The 17,549-nt window shown below is 47.8% G+C and overlaps 2 long non-coding RNA genes across 2 annotated transcripts in view; one reads left to right on the forward strand and one right to left on the reverse strand.

Moving 5' to 3' along the window:
• LOC134740376 (uncharacterized) overlaps positions 1–13,835 on the forward strand; it is a 63,997-nt gene extending 50,162 nt beyond the window's left edge. The window contains exons 2-3 of the long non-coding RNA XR_010127811.1: positions 6,631–6,953; positions 12,997–13,835. This is a non-coding gene — a long non-coding RNA (uncharacterized LOC134740376). The remainder of the gene's footprint in view (positions 1–6,630; positions 6,954–12,996) is intronic.
• LOC129009471 (uncharacterized) lies at positions 12,869–17,545 on the reverse strand. Its single transcript, XR_008492781.2, has 2 exons — positions 17,347–17,545; positions 12,869–13,047 (listed from the first exon to the last, which is right to left on the reverse strand). It is a non-coding gene; the product is annotated as an uncharacterized LOC129009471 (long non-coding RNA).
• Positions 17,546–17,549: the final 4 nt, after the last annotated feature.

Raw genomic sequence — 17,549 nt, forward strand, 5'->3', positions numbered from 1 at the left:
ACACACCTTAGACAGGGAAAGAGTGGGGAAGAGGGAAGCAGAAGAGATTATTTGAAGACCCACTTGTGCAAAAGGCATGAGTACTTCAGGCATTTCCGTGGATACCCAGCTAACCCCCTACCACAGGGCCTTTCCTACTTACCCCTGTTGCCCAGTCTTCGCCAACACTGTGTCCAACACCCATACAGAGGTTGTACTCACAGGATGGCACTATCGAGGAAGAGGGAGCTGTTCTGACTCAGCCCCCCTAACCGCACATTGGCCCTGAAACAACAGTTGCAATGATCCCCTCTCTATGGCCGGAATGAGATCCAAACCATTCCAAAGTTCCATTTCCAAACAAGGACTCCTCATTAGAACCACAAAACATCAGAGCTGGAGGCAACCAAAAGAGCACTGTGTCCCCTCTTGGTATCTATGGGGCAACTAAGACCTAGAAAGGGTCTGTGATGTGCCCCAGGTCACAAAGCCATTGGTAACTGGGCGGGCGGGGTGGCTCATGCTTGAAATCCCAGCACTTTGGGAGGCCAAGGCAGGTGGATCATTTGAGGTCAGGAGTTCAGGACCAGCCTGGCCAACATGGCGAAACCCTGTCTCTACTAAAAATACAAAATTAGCAGGCAGTAGTGGAGCGCGCCTGTAATCCCAGCTACTCAGGAGGCTGAGGCAGGGGAATTGCTTGAGCCTGGGAGGCAGAGGTTGCAGCGAGCTAAGATCATACCACTGCACTCCAGTCTGGGCAACAGAGTGCGACCCTGTCTCAGGAAAAAAAAAAAAAAAAAAAAAGCCATTGGTAACAAAACCAGTGCTAGAATCCCAGCAAGTTAGTGGTGGAGCTAGAATTAGAATCCCAATCTCTTGACCCACTTAAATATATACAATTGGTATTCGAGGTGCTTTTCACAAACATTATCTCATTTAATTCTCTCTCTCTCGATAGGATCTCACTCTGTCACCCAGGCTGGAGTGCAGTGACATGATCATGGCCCACTGCAGTCTCAAGCTCCTGGGCTCAAGCAATGCTCCCACATCAGCCTCCTGAGTAGCTGGGACTGCAGGCACGTGCCACCACACCTGGCTAATTTTTGTATTTTTGTAGAGACAGGGTTTCGGCATGTTGCCCAGGCTGGTCTTGAACTCCTGGGCTCAAGAAATCCTCCTACCTTGGCCTCCCAGAGTGCTGAGATTACAGGCATGAGACACCGTACCTGGCCTCATTTCATTCTCACAAACCTATGAGATAGCGTCACAATTCCCATCTACAGATGAGAAAAATGAGGCTCAGGGAGAGCCATGATTTGTCCAGTGTCATACACAGGTGGAAAACAGATCCAGGATTTGAACCCCAGTTTGACTGGTTCCAATTCCAGTGCCCTTTCCACTCACTTCTCCAGTATCTCCCCCTACACCCCACCCAGCCAAGTCAGGCCAGTTTCCCAGACACTCACCCTTCATCCCTGGACATCTCCAGCCAGAGGTCTTTTTTCTCCTTAGCTCACCTTCCCCCACCCAGGGCAATGCTCTTTGCCCCAGATTTGGAGGTGGGGGTGTAGTAGTCCCCACCATGGTTCGGGGTACAGGCCTCCATGAATTGAAGCCATGCACAGCCTGGCCTCCTGTGCACAGCCCTACTCCTGTTCGTGGCCACGGAGGCCTCAGCCATAAATCCCCAGGTCTCAGCTCATAACCATTAGCAAGCGATTGGGCTCATCAGGAGGCCTTTATGAGACTCAGGTCAAATAAATGGATTGCCAGAGGTCAGGAACAAGGGATCTCCTTGCCTTGCCTTGCTTCCGAGATGCTCCCACCACCCAGAGGTTGGCAGATTCTGTTTGACTCACAGCTGTAGGTGGAAGTGGGGGCATTGTCACAGTGGGATAAAGATGTACAGTATCCCCTGGTACTCTACACCCATAGAAGGAAAAGCGCTTGGAGATGCACATCCTCAGATAGCCCACAGTCATTAGGGCTGGAGGAACACACACACAGAGGCACATATACACACTCAGACCCCCATCTCTGATTCAAATCCACTCTTCAGCAACCAACCCCCCAACCCCACCCACCTCACATCTTCTGATGTCCTCACACTCCATTCCCCCTGTGAGGTGCTTCCTGAAACACTGCTTCTCAAACACCACTGTGCATACAAATGACCTGTGACCTGGTTAAAATACAGATTCTGACTCAGTAGATCTGGGGTGGCACCTGAGCTCTGTTTTCTAACCAGCTTCCAGGTAAGGCCAGGGCTGCTTCTCCAAAGATTTTAAGCAGTGGTCCTCCCACATTGGAAGAGGAGGGGCTTTCAAAATGTAAACGAGATAGGAGTGTGCAGTTTGGGAAAGCTCCTCACCCACTCCCATCCCCCAAATGCTGCTGTGCACACCCAGGTGACTGAACTGTTTCTAGAATACTGTTACCTCACTCTTGACATGGCTCCCTCTCATTCTTCCAACCTCAGCCCAAGTGTCACTTCCTCAGAGAAACTTTCTCTGACCACCCAATTTATTTTATTTTATTTTATTTTATTTTTTTGAGATGGAGTTTTGCTCTTATTGCCCAGGCTGGAGTGCAATGGCACGATCTCGGCTCACGACAACCTCCGCCTCCCTGGTTCAAGTGATTCTCCTGCCTCAGCCTCCCAAGTAGCTGGGATTACAGGCATGCGCCACCACGTCTGGCTAATTTTTGTATTTTTAGTAGAGACAGGGTTTCTCCATGTTGGTGAGGCTGGTCTCGAACTCCTGACTTCAGGTGATCCGCCCGCCCCAGCCTTCCAAAGTGCTGGGATTACAGGCTTGAGCCACCATGCCTAGCTGACCACCCAATTTAAAGGGTCCCTGCTCCACCCTGTCTGTGATTACCCACTTCACAACAGGTCTCACAATTGGATGTATGTATTTGCTAACTTGCTTACTTATTGTTTTGTCTGTTTCACTCTCTGAAATGTACGGTCCTTGAGTTCAGGGATTATGCCTGTCCCATTTATTCATGAATTCTTGGCAACCGGTGCCTAGCACATAGTAGATACTCAGTAAATATTGCTGGATAGGCCAGTCACAGTGGCTCATGCCTGTAATCCCAGCACTTTGGGAGGCTGAGGCGGGCAGATCATTTGAGGTCAGGAGTTGGAGACCAGCCTGGCCAACATGGTGAAACCTCGTCTCTACTAAAAATACAAAAATTAGCTGGGCATGGTGGCACAAACCTGTAATCCCAGCTACTCTGGAGGCTGAGGCAGGAGAATCACTTGAACCCGGGAGACAGGTTGCAGTGATCCAAGACTGCCACTGCACTCCCACCTGGGTGAAAGAGGGAGCCTCTGTCTCAAGAAAAATAAAAAATAAAAAATAAATAAATAAATAAAAATATTATCTGAAAGAGTATCTGAATCAAGGACTGAGGCTGTAGGTAATCTGAGAAAGTATCTTGGAGGAAGGAAAATGGGAGGAAAAGAACATTGTGTGAAGGACTTAAGAAAGGTGACTCAAGGAAAGTGGGGAGGCAAGGGTATCCAGATAAGATTGGCCCCATTGGTCCTGGGTTGATATGACAGGGGTGGGGAACAGTCCTGGAGGGAGAGATCCTGGAGGTAGCAGCAGATGCTGCAGGGTCTTGGAAACCATGGCAGGCACTAAGAAGACACATGGGCTTCCCTCCACCTCATGGACAAGGACCTTCATTTATTCATTCTTTCCTACACTTGACAAATTCTTACTGAGATCTTATTAGGCGCCAGCACTGTGCTGGGTGCTGAATATTCAGGAATGAGCACAATGGGTCTAGTTCCTACCCTCCCAGAGATTACAGTCCAGTGGGAGAGACTGACAGTAAACATATTAATATGTTACAGTTGGGCCAAGTCTACAAAGGATAGGGTATGATAAAAGGCGTGATGGGTGGTTCCCTAGGGAGAAGTTTCCCTAGGGAGTGACAGTCACCCAGAGTGCTGATGGGTGGAGGTCTTCCTTGCCAGCCCCCTGCCAAGCTTTCGTCCTGGACATTCCTGCATTCCTCTGCACTGTCCCTTTAAGAGGAGCATCTCTTCCCTGAGCAAAGGTGGTTCGGGCACACAGCCTGAGCCTGCCAAGGTTGTGGGCTATAAATCAACGCTGGCACTCCCTTGGCAGTGGGCTCTCCTCTGAGCTGCCCAGATGGCGGGCAAGCCTGGGGCTCCAGGGGCAGCCAGGCACTCAGGAGGGGGGAGGCGGGCAAGGTGGGGACACAGCTGGGCCCCAGGCTCCTGATGGCAGCTGCCTACCTCTGTCTAAGGGCCCTAGGCTAGGGAAAATGCCAAAGTCCTTCTATTCTAGTCCCAGGGACCTTCTGACTCCCAAGTCAGTCTGGCATGGGGCTGTTGGGATTATTGTCTCCACCCCAGCCAGGGACCAGGGCCTCATAGGCATCCTCTGAGACCAAGGGTCATGGATGACCTCTTGGGATCACAGTCTGCTCTAACATTCAACCTGAAAGTTCTGCCTGTGGTTTGACCTTCTTTCTTCTTGCTATAGCCGAGGTGTCTTCTTTTACCCTGCATGAAAGATGAAAGACAGTAGCTCCCCATTAGGTGGGGGCTTTGGGGCTGTGTAATATCTCCCTCCACCTTCACCTTAAGCCTCTCAGAAAAGCAGGATAAAAAGATTCTTCAAGGTCAGCTGGAGAGATGGAACTCTGCCCTCTTGGGGGTTGCCATCCCTCTGCCACCCTCACAGGTGCTGTGACAGAGGGAACATATGTTGCTCCTACCCCAGAGGACAGAGACAACATCTTAGCAGCCACAGCCCCACAGAGCTGGGCTCAGCAGGCCTTGACAGAACTGGAAAGGCAGCCTCTCTCCTGGGCCTGGGCCTGGGCCTGGGCCTGGCCTGAGCCTGGATTGTGGGTGGAGGGGTGGAAGCAAAGCCTGTAGACCCCTCCCAGAAAGGAATCAACAGGCTGGACTGCTCTCCCCACGCTCACTCCCAAACAGTACAACAGTGGAAAATTCAATAGAGATTTCCTGGGATGTCCTTGTCCTCAGATTCTCTGTGAGAAGTCAGAGTTTACAAGCCCTTAGAGATTCTTTCTCACACACTCATCATACAGATGAGGAAACTGAGATGCAGAGAAGTTCACCCAGGTCTTTTTCAGATTGTTTTTACTACACCACATTTGCCACCTGAACAGCAACTCCCAGAGCTACCACTAAGCAGGATGTATTAGACTCTAAAGGTAGTAGCATAGATGGAGGTTAGATAACAAGTAGAACTTTCTCAGAATAGTAGGTCACAGAAGAAGATGAGAAGCAAAGTAAAGAAAGTGCATTCTCTACAACAGTGGGGTAGGGGTGGGAGGGATGGAGCCGAAGAATCAGCTTAGAATTTTGCAAAAAGATAGAAATATAGAGAACACAGGAGAGGGAGCTGGCATAGAGCCCAGAGCAAGGGCAACTGGGCTGTGGAGCTTCTGGGGTTCTTCATTCAGGACCCCTAGATTTCATCTGTCCCAGGCTTCTGGGTATCACCAGTAGTTTAAATTCAGGCTTTATCTGGGCTGATTCTCTTGGCTTTCTCCTTGTTCTCCCGGGATGGCTTATCTGGCTGCCAGAGTCATTTGCCGTCTCTAATTTGTGTTTAAATTAAAGTTCCCACAAACAGAGGTTTAATGTGCTGTTACCAAGAACTCCCGGGCCCCCTGCAGCTCTGGGAAGTTGAGGGGGCTGGGGAGAAGAGGTCAGTCTGTGCGCGTCCCATTGAAGCTGATCCCACTGGCATTGGACCTGGAGTGGATAGCCCAACTAAGTGTCTCCGCCCTTGCTGCTCCATCCAGAATGGTGATGACAGGGGGCAGGGCAGGGAAAAGCATGCTCACAAAGGGCCTGGGACCAACATGCCTGTTCAGGAGCTCCTGGGTGGCTGTTCACCCTTTTTCAGGATGGTGAGGAGAAGGCAGGGAGGTGGGCAATGAGAAGAGGGCAGGGGGTTGGAAAGTAAGGAGAGAGCAGGAGGCTCCATTCTTTAACACTTGTGTATGGCACTCACTGTGTGCCAGCACTGTTCCTGGGCACCTCATAACTACAAATTCAACCTTCTACACAAACTGTAAGGCAGATGTTATTATCATTAGCCCCATTTTTATAGATGGGGAAACAGAGGCATGCCCAGTATCACACAGCTAGTAAGAGGCAGATCCAAGGAGTCAAGCCAGTGCCGTCTAGCTCCAGATTCCCAGTGCTATGCTGACACTTAAGCCAAGATTTATCTGTCACCCTCCCAATCCCTTGATCACAAGGTGAGGCTTCTCTTTGCCAGAGCAACTGAGACAGAGTGAAGCTCCCATCCTGCTAGCCAGATCTTTACCTCTCTGGGCTGCAGTCCTCTCATCTGTAAAATGAGGATAAGATACTAGGAGGGGTTGAGGGTCCGGGAAGGTTTAATGAGACAGCTTGTCAGTGACCAGCACAGGGCAGGTCCCCAGCAGTGGCTGCTTCCTTCTCTGTGGTCTAACCATGAGCCTTCCTGCTGTGTCTTCCTGCACTGCCTCTTAATTCTGCTTTCAAAGGAGCTAGGGGCAGTGATCCTCGCCCCTTAAAGAAAACCCTCAGGTGAGCGTTGTCCCTCATTCGTTTGTCCAAATTCTCTCTTCCTCTAGGAAACCCTGAAAAAAGGGGACAATAAAGCTGAATTGGAGCCCCAACCTGCTCTGTCCCCATCTCCTCTGCACCCAGGTGAGCCAGTCAGGGCGGCAACAGAAAATAAATGACACATTCGAAAGGGTTTCACTGAAGGGTTGAGTGATGTGACAGTTTCTAAAGGCATAGACCAGATGAAGAAAACTAATAAGGGCTAGTGTGGCACCAGGATAGAAATATCTCTACCAAAGCCCGATGCCGACTGGGGTCACGGGACACAGCAGAGAGGCCACTCAGCAACGCTGTGAACATAGAAGAACCACAACCACCACCAGAGCTTCAGGTAGGCAAAAAGGGGGGCTGACAGGGAATGGGGGAAACAAATACCCTGACTCCTCTCTCCCCCTTCCCAACCGGGACCTCTATTGGCTGAGAGATCAGGGGGCCCAGGTGACACAGTCTGCAGAGGTCAGCCTCCCTGGGCAGAGCAGCACAGAGAACACAGTGGGGCAAACAGAAAACCATCCCCGTCCTATCCCACCCACGAGTCCCTGCTCCGATACCAAAGCCTTCTCTCTGCTGCTTTATTGCCACCTCTGTCACTGCCTGCAGCCAAACAGTGACTGACAGGGAAGGAGAGTCAAGACTCCTTCAACACAAATACTCCAGTTCACAAGGAAGGTGGGATCCAGGCAGAGGGCAGCTTGAGGGAAGAGAGCTGTGTCTGAAGGGCAGCAGGGTAGGGACTGCTCACTCCCAGCATGGAGAGACAAAGAGAAGGACCGCACTGAGGGTGAGGATGTCAAACGGCGATAGTAAACGACTCTCTTTTCTCAGCATATGATACAAACCACTGTGGATCTTCCTTCCTCCTCCCCTCTCTAGACCGGGAGCCCCTGTGGGGAAGGGATTTTGTCTCGTTCATCCTTGACATCTAGCACAGTGCCTCTTAGGGGCATAATCAGAATTTATTGAATAAATAAGCAAATAGATATGTAAACGAATGAACAAACCCATCTGCAGCTCATATGCACAGCCCTGGTCCCTGGTCAGGGAGCACTGTTGAATGAATGACATGCAGCATTCCTACAGAAGAAGTTTTATTTCAATCAGTTCCATCATCTACCACCTCAGGTTCCCTTTCAGCCACTCAGTCATGGGCCACACAGCCCACGTTTGTCTCCACGCTGGCCAGAGGCTGTGCTTTGATAGCACCCACTCAAATGTGCAGTGACCTCATCTGGCTCCTCCTGATGGAGGAATAAGGGGAGTAGCAAGTGACTTCCTTTCTCACAGCAGCCTTTCTGTGAGCTCTTTCTCGAGAGAAATCTTGATCCATGGCAAACCGTCTGTGGTATTCTCGGCTGCAGCCCTTGGCAGGAGATGGGCGGAGAGAATGACAGTGCCAAGGAGGCGGCTGAAGGATCGTCACCCTGGGAGCCACAGCTCTGGCTTGCTTTTTCCAATGGGCCGTAAAGACTGAGGGAGGCAGGCGGAAGCAGGGGCACCAGACTAACAAACTAGAGTTTCAAGTGTAGTCCCCATGTGAAGCCCACTTGGTGAAGCGGTTAGACACAGACGCTGGGGCTGGGCTCAAGATCCCTGTTCTACCACCTGCTGGCTGTACAACCTTGGGCAAGATACTTGATTACCATGCCTCAGTTTCTGCATCTTAAAAAATGTGAATAACAGTAATGCCTACTTCATATGGTGGTGAAAAAGAGTAGATGAGTTAATAGTTATGAGATACAGCCAGGCCTGGTGGCATGGGCCCAGAGTCCTAGCTACTCAGAAGGCTGAGGTGGAAGGATTGCTTGAACCCAGGAGTTCAAGACCAGCCTGGGTAACATAGCAAGACCGCCCCCTCGCCTTTGTTTTGAGATGGAGTTTCACTCTTGTTGCCCAGGCTGGAGTGCAATGGCATGATCTCAGCTCACTGCAACCTCTACCTCCTGGGTTCAAGCGATTCTCTTGCCTCAGTCTCCGGATTCCAGGGATGAACCACCACACCCGACTAATTTTTGTGTTTTGTATTTTTAGTAAAGACAGGGTTTCACCATGTTGGTCAGGCTGGTCTTGAACTCCTGACCTCAGGTGATCTGTCCACCTTGGCCTCCCAAAGTGCTGGGATTACAGGTGTGAGCCACCGCGCCTGGCTGCAAGACCCCCATGTCTCTAAAAATGAAAGTTTTGAACTATTTAGGAGAGTACGTGATCCATGGTAAGCTCTATATAAATTTTGTTACATAAAATTAAGGTTCTAGTCCCATAAACTTTTTTCTGTAATAAGCTGCTCAGCCTTAGATACCTCTCATATTTGCTGTGAGAAGTGAACAAATGCATGTGAAAATTGTAATGTGTTTATAATTTTTATTATTTGTCATCAAGATCATGTAAGAGACATGATTTAGCAGAGGGTGAAGGGATGCGAAAGGGGCTGTCAGTCATCAACTTTTGATTATCTGCCTTGTTAAGGTCCCCTTCTTGTCAACATCATCAGCTCTTTGGCTTGTTTAAGTCTTTTGTTGACAATATCCAGGCCTCTCATGGTCCCTCCCACACACAACGGGCTGCACAGCAAGGGCTGGAAGGAAAAGGCCTTTGAAAGCAAAATGGGTCCTTCCCTTCCTTAGCCACTAGACCGCAGGCTGTGAGGGAGGACTCTGGCACTTCCACTGTGGCTGCTTTGCCTTTGGGCAGGAGGGGCAACTGATCAGCTCCCTCTGTGGTAGGGCCACAGGAAGAGATGTTGGCATTTGTTGTGAAGTGCTAGGAATAAAAACACATACATGGCCGGGCGCAGTGGCTCACGCCTGTGGTCCCAGCACTTTGGGAGGCCGGGGCGGGCGGATCACAAGGTCAAGAGTTTGGGAACAGCCTGGCCAACATGGCGAAACCCCGTCTCTACTAAAAATACAAAAATTAGCCAGGCGTGGTGGTGGGCACCTGTAATCCCAGCTACTCAGGAGGCTGAGGCAGGAGAATCACTTGAACCCAGGAGGCGGAGGTTGCAGTGAGCTGAAATCATGCCATTGCACTCCAGCCTGGGCAACAAGAGCAAAACTCCATCCCAAAAACAAACAAACAACAACAACAACAAAAACCAGAAAACAAAAAACAAACAAACAAAAAAACCCATACACACATACTTATCCCAGTGTCCAGAGCAAATGTTCTGCAACTTACTACTACGGCAGATAGCTACTTAAACCCTGAGTCTCGGTTTTTCTCATCTTCAAAATGGAAATATTGATGCCTAATTCGAAGGGTGAAAATTAATGAACTATAGAAACCCCTTGGTGTATGTCTGGTCCAATAAATGGTAGCTCTTATTAGCTAACATTTTGTAATATCTACCCACTATCTCCTCCAAGGGATGGAGAAGTAATGCTGACTTCCAGACTAGGAAAGGTAGTGGTAGCAGAAAGTGATTTACAACTCTGACTTTTTCACATTTTCTTTCCAGAGCACATAGTAAGTGCTTGTTGGTTCATTCATTCATTGAACAGTGTTTACAAGATTGAACAAGCTTGAACAACTTGCCATCATTTTGTTCACTTGTATTCATCTTACTCTCACCACTAGAACTGCAAGGTCCATGAGGGCAGAGGCAGTGTCTGTTGCTAGGTGAGTGACTGTATTGAGCTCAAAGCATGTCTGAAGACTGAAATGGGCCAGGCAAGGAGATGGAAACTGGAGGCCTGGATTCTGGGCTCAGTCATACCTCCAAGAACATAACTTTCCCTCGACCCTGGAGTCTTCACAGACCTTCCTTCCACTGTGAGGCACTGGAGAATCACTTGAGATCAGACTCAGGGAACTCTTCCCTGATGGGAAGACATTTATTCATCCACTCCATGTCTCTGAAGCCCCAAGAGAAGGATCTGAATCCCCTAGTATGAAGAGTCAGCAAGTGTCCAACATAGCAATCTTGATAAAAAGGTAGAATTGATGAAGGAGGGAGCAGCCCCACCTCAGTAACAATAGAGGGAGGAAAATTCCAGCTAGTACATGTGCTTAATATGATAGCAGACATGTGCCAAGACCCTGCTTTCATGGATATTAGGTGTTCCCAAATATAAGAAACACCCATTCTTGCCCACAGGCCTCACTGGATACTATCCAAGATGTCTAGAGAATAAGAGGAAAGAGAGAATCATAATATCCAAAAGGTGGAAACAACCCAAATGTTCATCAATAGATGAACAGATAAACAAAATGTGACATATCCATACAATGGAATATTACTCAGCCCTGAAAAGGAATGAAGTACTGATAAATGCTACAACATGGGTAAACCTTGAAAACACTATGCTCAATGAAAGAAGCTAGTCACAGAAGGTCTCTTATTATATGATGCCATTCATATGAAAGTCCAGAATAGGGAAATCTACAGAGACTGAAAGTACATTAGTGTTGTTAAGGGCAAGAAGGAATATGGGGGGATAGGGAGGTGATAGCTAAAGGTTACAAGATTTCTTTTTGAGGTGATGAAAATGTTCTAAAATTAACTATGATGATGGTTTGACATGCCTGTGAATATACTAAAACCATTGAATTGTACATTTCAAATGGTGAATTGTATGACACATGACTTATACCTCAAGGAAGTTGTTTTTTAAAAAGACAGCATAAGGCGTAGGGGGAAGTTGAGATGAAGCAGGAAAACTGTGATCAGAAACAAAGCTCAGGGGCTGTCTGGCCTGGCTGCCCCAAGTCAAAGCCTGCATTTCATACAGGCAATGTTAGGGTAGCCCCCAAGCCACGATTCGGAAAGATAAATTGACCCCAGAAGGTATAGGGCTGGGTCCCTTCTCCCCTGACAGCTCCCTTTCTGTGTTTTTTCTGGCACAAGAAACTCTGTCATATTGTATAAATAGGAGAAATTTATGGCAGTTTTCCCTCTTCTTCTCCCTGGTGGGCTACTAGGAAAGGTCTAGGGGGAGGAGGAAGCCTGAAATTCCAAAAATATAAATGTGGAAAGACTGGAGGGGGTTGAGGAGTCTCTTTGCCTGCCTTGGCTCTGGCCCCAGCTCTCCTTTCCCTTTGCATGTTTGACCATCTGGGTGATGAGAAGGGTAGAGAACTGGTGCAGCCCATTCTCTCTGCAAGCCCAAAAGAGATGGGTCCCAAAGCAGACATCCAACAGGGGGGGCACAAGGGAAATCAAGGAAATAGCCTTGGCTGGCCCATGAAATTATTGGAGGAGACACAGACCACTGCCCTCCTTCCTGGATTTGGCTATTTTTGTACCTCCCTGTTTGTTGAGGCAGCCTGATACAGTGGGAAGAGAACTCGTCCTAGATTTAGAAAGATTGACAGAGAAACTAAGTGTGTGACCTTAAGCAAGTCATATCTTCTCTCCGAGCCTCACCTGTAAAAAGAGGGAGGGGACTGAATTTATCAGGGGTTTTCAAATGATTTTAACTCTGGGGTCCTTCCTTCAAATAAAACCATATGTAGTGACCCAACATGAACACGAGTAGTAGCCTGCTGAGCTTCTTGAAAGTAGGAATGGGAGTCTCAGGGCCCTGCGGTGACTGGCGAGAGGCTTGTCCAAGCACAAGATGATCTCCATGGCTTTTCCAGCCCTGTCCTCAGGAGGGATTTGCCCCCATGGTGAACAGGCTCAGTTCTGCACACCCAGTGGGCTTGAAATCCAGCTCCACCTCCTCCTGTGTGTCCCTTAGCACATAACTTACCTTCCTTGAACCTGTTTCCTCGTGTGTAAATTGGAATAATAGTAACACGTATCTCAGAGGATTGTCACATAGATTACACTAAATAATGTGTATAGAGTCCTTCGCATACTTTCTGGCCCAATAAATATTATTATAGTTATTCCGTGATCTGATGTGATCATTTTTTTATTTTGAGACAGAATCTCATTTTGTAGCCCAGACTGGTGCACAGTGGCATGATCTCGGTTCGCTGCAACCTCCGCCTCCTGGGTTCAAGCAATTCTCCTGTCTCAGCCTCCCAAGTAGCTGGGATTACAGGAGTGTGCCACCGTGTCCAGCTAATTTTTGTATTTTTTAGTAGAGATGGGGTTTTACCATGTTGGCCAGACTGGTCTCGAACTCCTGGCCTCAAGTGATCCACCTGCCTCAGCCCCGCACAGTGCTGGGATTACAGGCGTGAGCCATCGCACCTGGCCTGATATAATCTTTTTAATTTGAAATATCTGGTGTGAGAAGGTGAATTAGAAAGGATGACGGCAAAACTGCTATAACACAAAGGCCCCAAAACACAGTAGCATATAGAAAACAGAAGTTTATTTCTCACTTAGTCTGGGAGGAAGCGGTTCCAGACAGCAGGCAGCTCTGTTCCTCCTAGTAAGTCAGGGACGTGTGTTCCTTTCATACCTTTGCTTTGTCTTCTCTTAGGGATGTCTTTTCAGTTGGCGGGTCAAACCTGTCTCAGGCACATCTGCCCAGCTCATGAAAGAGAGAACACAAAGGAGAATTTACCCAATGTCGTCAGGCATTGAGGACATGCTCGCCTCACATTCCCCTGTGTCTACACCTGGCAACAAGAGCAGCTGGGAAATGGAGTGTCCAGCTGGGTGTCTCTCTACCCTCATGCAGCAAGGAAAGAAGAGATTTTAGTGGACAGTGGGCAGTCTTAATCCAGGGCTCAAACCCACACCTGAGCTGTCCTCTTCCTCTTCTCTTCCCGAAGGAAGGGAAATAAAGTCTACAGCCCAGAAAACAATGTGACCACCCATCCCCTACCCAATCAGATCCCTGCCATTCATCCCAAGATCAGCAGTCTTGGGAAAGTGGCTTGGAAGCCTCCCTCCAGAAGGACCACCCTTTTGTCCATCTTTTTCACATGGGTGGATGTGAGAAAAGTTTCTGTCCCCACTGCCTGCCTGCCACTCCCTGTCTCAGTTTCAGCTTACGCCCTAGCCCTTTGTTCCCAGTCACCAAGAGTGACTACAAATGTGGGGGAACAGGAGGACCTGAAACAGTCATGGAAGTTGAGACTGGGACACAGAAGCCATGCTCAGAGGCAGCCTAGGTGAGAGTTCTGATGCCAGGAAATCCAGCTACTGCTGTGTAACCTAAAGCGGGGATTAAGCTCTCAGAACTTCAATGAACTCTTTTGGAAATAGGGATAAGAAACCCACTTGTCAGGGCTGTTGTGAACATCAAATGTGATCATGTATGTACCTAGTACATAGTATGCCTTCAATAAATGGGTAAGGCAAACCCAAAGCAAATCGAATTCATGTCCATTACTCTGACCCAGCCTTTGCATAAATTCTTTTTTCTTCTCCTTCCTTGTCAATGAATGGCTCCCTCCCTCTTCTTTACTTCCTATCCTCATTCCCCTACCATCTGAATCCTGATCTGGAATCTCTTTTCTCAGGAAATCTTCCATGATTGAAAAATTCCTGCTTGGCCACTTCCCACTCCAATACTCTATCTTCGCCCATCTTCCATCTACCCCATGGTCCTGGCCCAAGTTTACACATGTCCCATCCCTCCCTTCAAAAAGCATACAGCAATGGAAGGGCTTTAAGTTTGTCATCAAGCAGATCAGAGTTCAGATGCCAACTCTGCCAAGTTCTAGCTTTAGGACTTCGTCAGATCACTTCCTCTCTTTGAATCTCTGTCTTCCCAACCCTCTGGTGAGGTCAAGTGTGTGTGGGCTGGTACATAAAGGATATTTAATATCCTCTGCTCTACCCAACCTCCCCCAACTCACACTCCCAGGACTAACTCTCTACCAAAGGGAGTTATTAGACCAAGAAAGTAATTCTCCTATTACTAGCCCCACCCCAACCCTGCCCAGGGAAAAAGAAGTGACTTCGAGTCTATGGGTCTTTGAGGGACCACCAACCCAAGAGCTAGAGCAGAGGAAGGACTTGGATATCCCAGCTTCCAGGGTTATAGGATCTCTCCCCAAGCCCTCATATGCAGCCCCAGTTGCAGGACTAGCTTCAGGGATAGGAGTGAAAGAGTTGATTTGATTCCAATCTTAGCCTGTAAGTAGTAGCTCACCTGTGCCTCTATTTTCGACCTTCCTAGATCAGAAGAGCAACAATATCAATGACAAGTAATGCTCACGTAGTGTTTCCTATGGGATGGGCATTGTTCCATGCTCTTCGTACATATAACTCATTTAATCCTGAGAGCAGCCTTTGAGCTAGGTACTATTAACCCCATTTTACAGACAAGGAAACTAAAGCACAAGGGGTTAAGTAACTTGCCTAGGTCATACAACTCACATAAGGCATGACCGAGATTCAAAACCAGGCCGTCTAGCTCCAGAATCCATCCTGTTAACCACTCTGCCATAAAAAGAGCTAACATTTACTGACAGTTTCTATGTGCCAAGCACTGTGGAAAACACCTGACATGTATTTCTTTTAATTCCGAAAAACCCCCTGAGATAAGTTCTATTATTATTATCCCTGTTTTACAGGTCAAGAAACTAAGGCAGAGAGAAAAGTTAAGCAACTTGCCCCGAGTCACACAGCTAGATGTTAATAGTTTCGGAACCCCTAGCTGTTTTGCCTCAAATCCCACCTCCCCACCCCTGCTCAAAGCCCCTCCCCTTCTAGGTGGGTTGTTTAGTTCCTATCACCAGTTCTTCACAAATCTGCTTTACCCCCCACAGCCTACAACCCTTGTTCTCCAAAACTCCTATTGACCTCCGTCCCTTTCCCTTCCCACTTTCTCCCTAGTCTCTCTGCTCCCCACAAAGTCCCCCAAACCATTCTGTCCCTCTCCCTCTGCTCCCCACCCACCCTCCCCCAACAACTCCTGCTGAAACAGATGAATTTCACCAAAAAAGGCCATCAGACTTTCCCCAAGCAGGCCCCCACTGTGCCTGATCACACACGCCCGGGGAGGCACCACAGTGGCTAAGCTGAGAGCCAGAAATAAAACCCTCATTCTACTTCCCTGCCGCCTCTTCCCATCACTCATCTGGGAATCCAGGGCGAAGAAGGGAGCTAAAGTGCAGAGCATTCATTTAATATTAACAAATTGAAATGAATTCTTTTAACGCCAATTAACTTGGAGCGGCCCCTTATTAATAGTAATTTAGATTCATACTTGGGAGAAGCAGGGACGGGGGCTGGGCCAAATGTGCCCAGAATGTCAATGTGACTGGGGAACTGAAAGGGGAGGGGCGGCAGTTTTACTTCTGCCCAGTTGGGTTCTGTTTCCCTGAGAGAAATGGACAGTCACTGGAGGCGGATCTTTGGGAAACACGAATTACTCTTGTAATTTTATTTTTGTTACTTCAAGGAATCTGAATAGTTTGAAGCCATGTCACACCATTTTAATAGTTTATTTTCACAGTAATGCTAAAAAGAATTTCCTCAGAGCTGGGATTTACTCCAAACTCTCTCCTAAGCCAAACCTTACTGACCAAAGGGACAAGTCCCCAGGCCAGCTCTCTACCCTTCTTTGTTCAGAGCTAGAGCCAGAGATCAATATGGGCTTCCCCAATCCCTGCCCCTTCTATCTTAACCAAAACTAAAAGGAAGAATCAACACTGTGTGTCTCTCTGAGAAGTCTCCCCCAGGAGGTAAAAGACCCAAAGAGCTGACCCCCAAGCTAACAGCTTACATTTAAGGAAGAAAAACAATCTGCCTGCACTTTTCTTAGAATTTAGGGAAAAAATGAGAATTTAAAATTAAATTTCATGTATCAGAGTTCTCCGGAATACAGCCAAGTGGAAAGAACTTAGTCCCAAACGAAAAAGTTGAACAGAAATTCTGCTCTCACTCGTTTTGCCGGCTTGGAGGTCAGACTCGATGTGTTCTGAACTAGAACCAGAGCATAGGTTCTGACCCAAGAAGGACACTGTCTACTTCCCAGGCATCCCTCCTTGGCTGGGAGGAGAGGGGAGGATGAGTCCTTTGGAAGCTGAGAATTGTGGAAGGTGGGGATGGGAGTTCTGAGATGGAGGAGGCAGGCGCGTGAAGGAGGTCAGGGAAAGGCAAATAAATCTACTAACCATTGAAGTTTATAAAATAAAAACCTTAAAAATGGTTTAACATGCAAAAGGTTACATTTTAAAAAGAGGTCAGGTTTTAAAGAAGGTAAAATACCTCAAATTTAAACACAATAAAAATGAGGAAAATACACAAAACATTTCAAGCAAATTGTTCTTCAGAAGAGGAGAGGTTGGAATTAATCAAAAGACCTTTTTTACACACACACCCTCCAAGAGTTTCCCAAACAATAAATTCATTTACAAAACAAAAAGAGGAATCAACACAAAACCTCATCCACACACAGAGAAAAATAAATTGTGGTGATTCGGTAACAGCCGAAAAACTAGTGAGGGAGGAGAAAAATGAATAAACTCTAAATCTATTAGGTGATATTTATAAATAGCAAAATTGGAGGATGGAATGGAGAAAGGAGTTGAACTTACCATTAAAGAAGTAACACGTGTGAAAACATAAGGTGTAACTCATCCCCAAAGAAAAGTAAACTCTCCATAAAGTAGCAAGTACACAAATTTATTGAAAAGGAGGAAAGTACCACTCACCCCCCCAATATAAGTGTATTATTTTGAATTAAAATTTTCTCCAAATCCGAGATAGGTTACACAAAAGAAAACAAAAAGATTTTTTTTCTTTCAACTAAGAGTAAAAACAAAATCCGATTTAAATTCACTAATGGGACAGGAAGGGAGGCTGTGATTTGCAGGTGCTAGTAAACGGGGTGAGGGTAGTGAAGAGTTTGAGGGGTAGAGGACCAGCTTACCTCGCTTTGGAGCCGCGGCGGCCAACAGGAGTGGGCAAAGGACCCTGCCAGTGCCTGAGTGATAGGGGAAATAAGGCATAGGGGATTCGGGTGCCCCTAGACGAATGAGGAGGATAGAAAGACTGGGGGTGCCCATCTCCCCTCCTCTGCCCGCCTCCCTCCCTCCGGTACCCAGGCCTAGAGAGCTACTGAAAGTTACAAAT

Source organism: Pongo pygmaeus, chromosome 10, assembly GCF_028885625.2.
Source record: "Pongo pygmaeus isolate AG05252 chromosome 10, NHGRI_mPonPyg2-v2.0_pri, whole genome shotgun sequence".
Classification (NCBI taxonomy): Eukaryota; Metazoa; Chordata; class Mammalia; order Primates; family Hominidae; genus Pongo; species Pongo pygmaeus.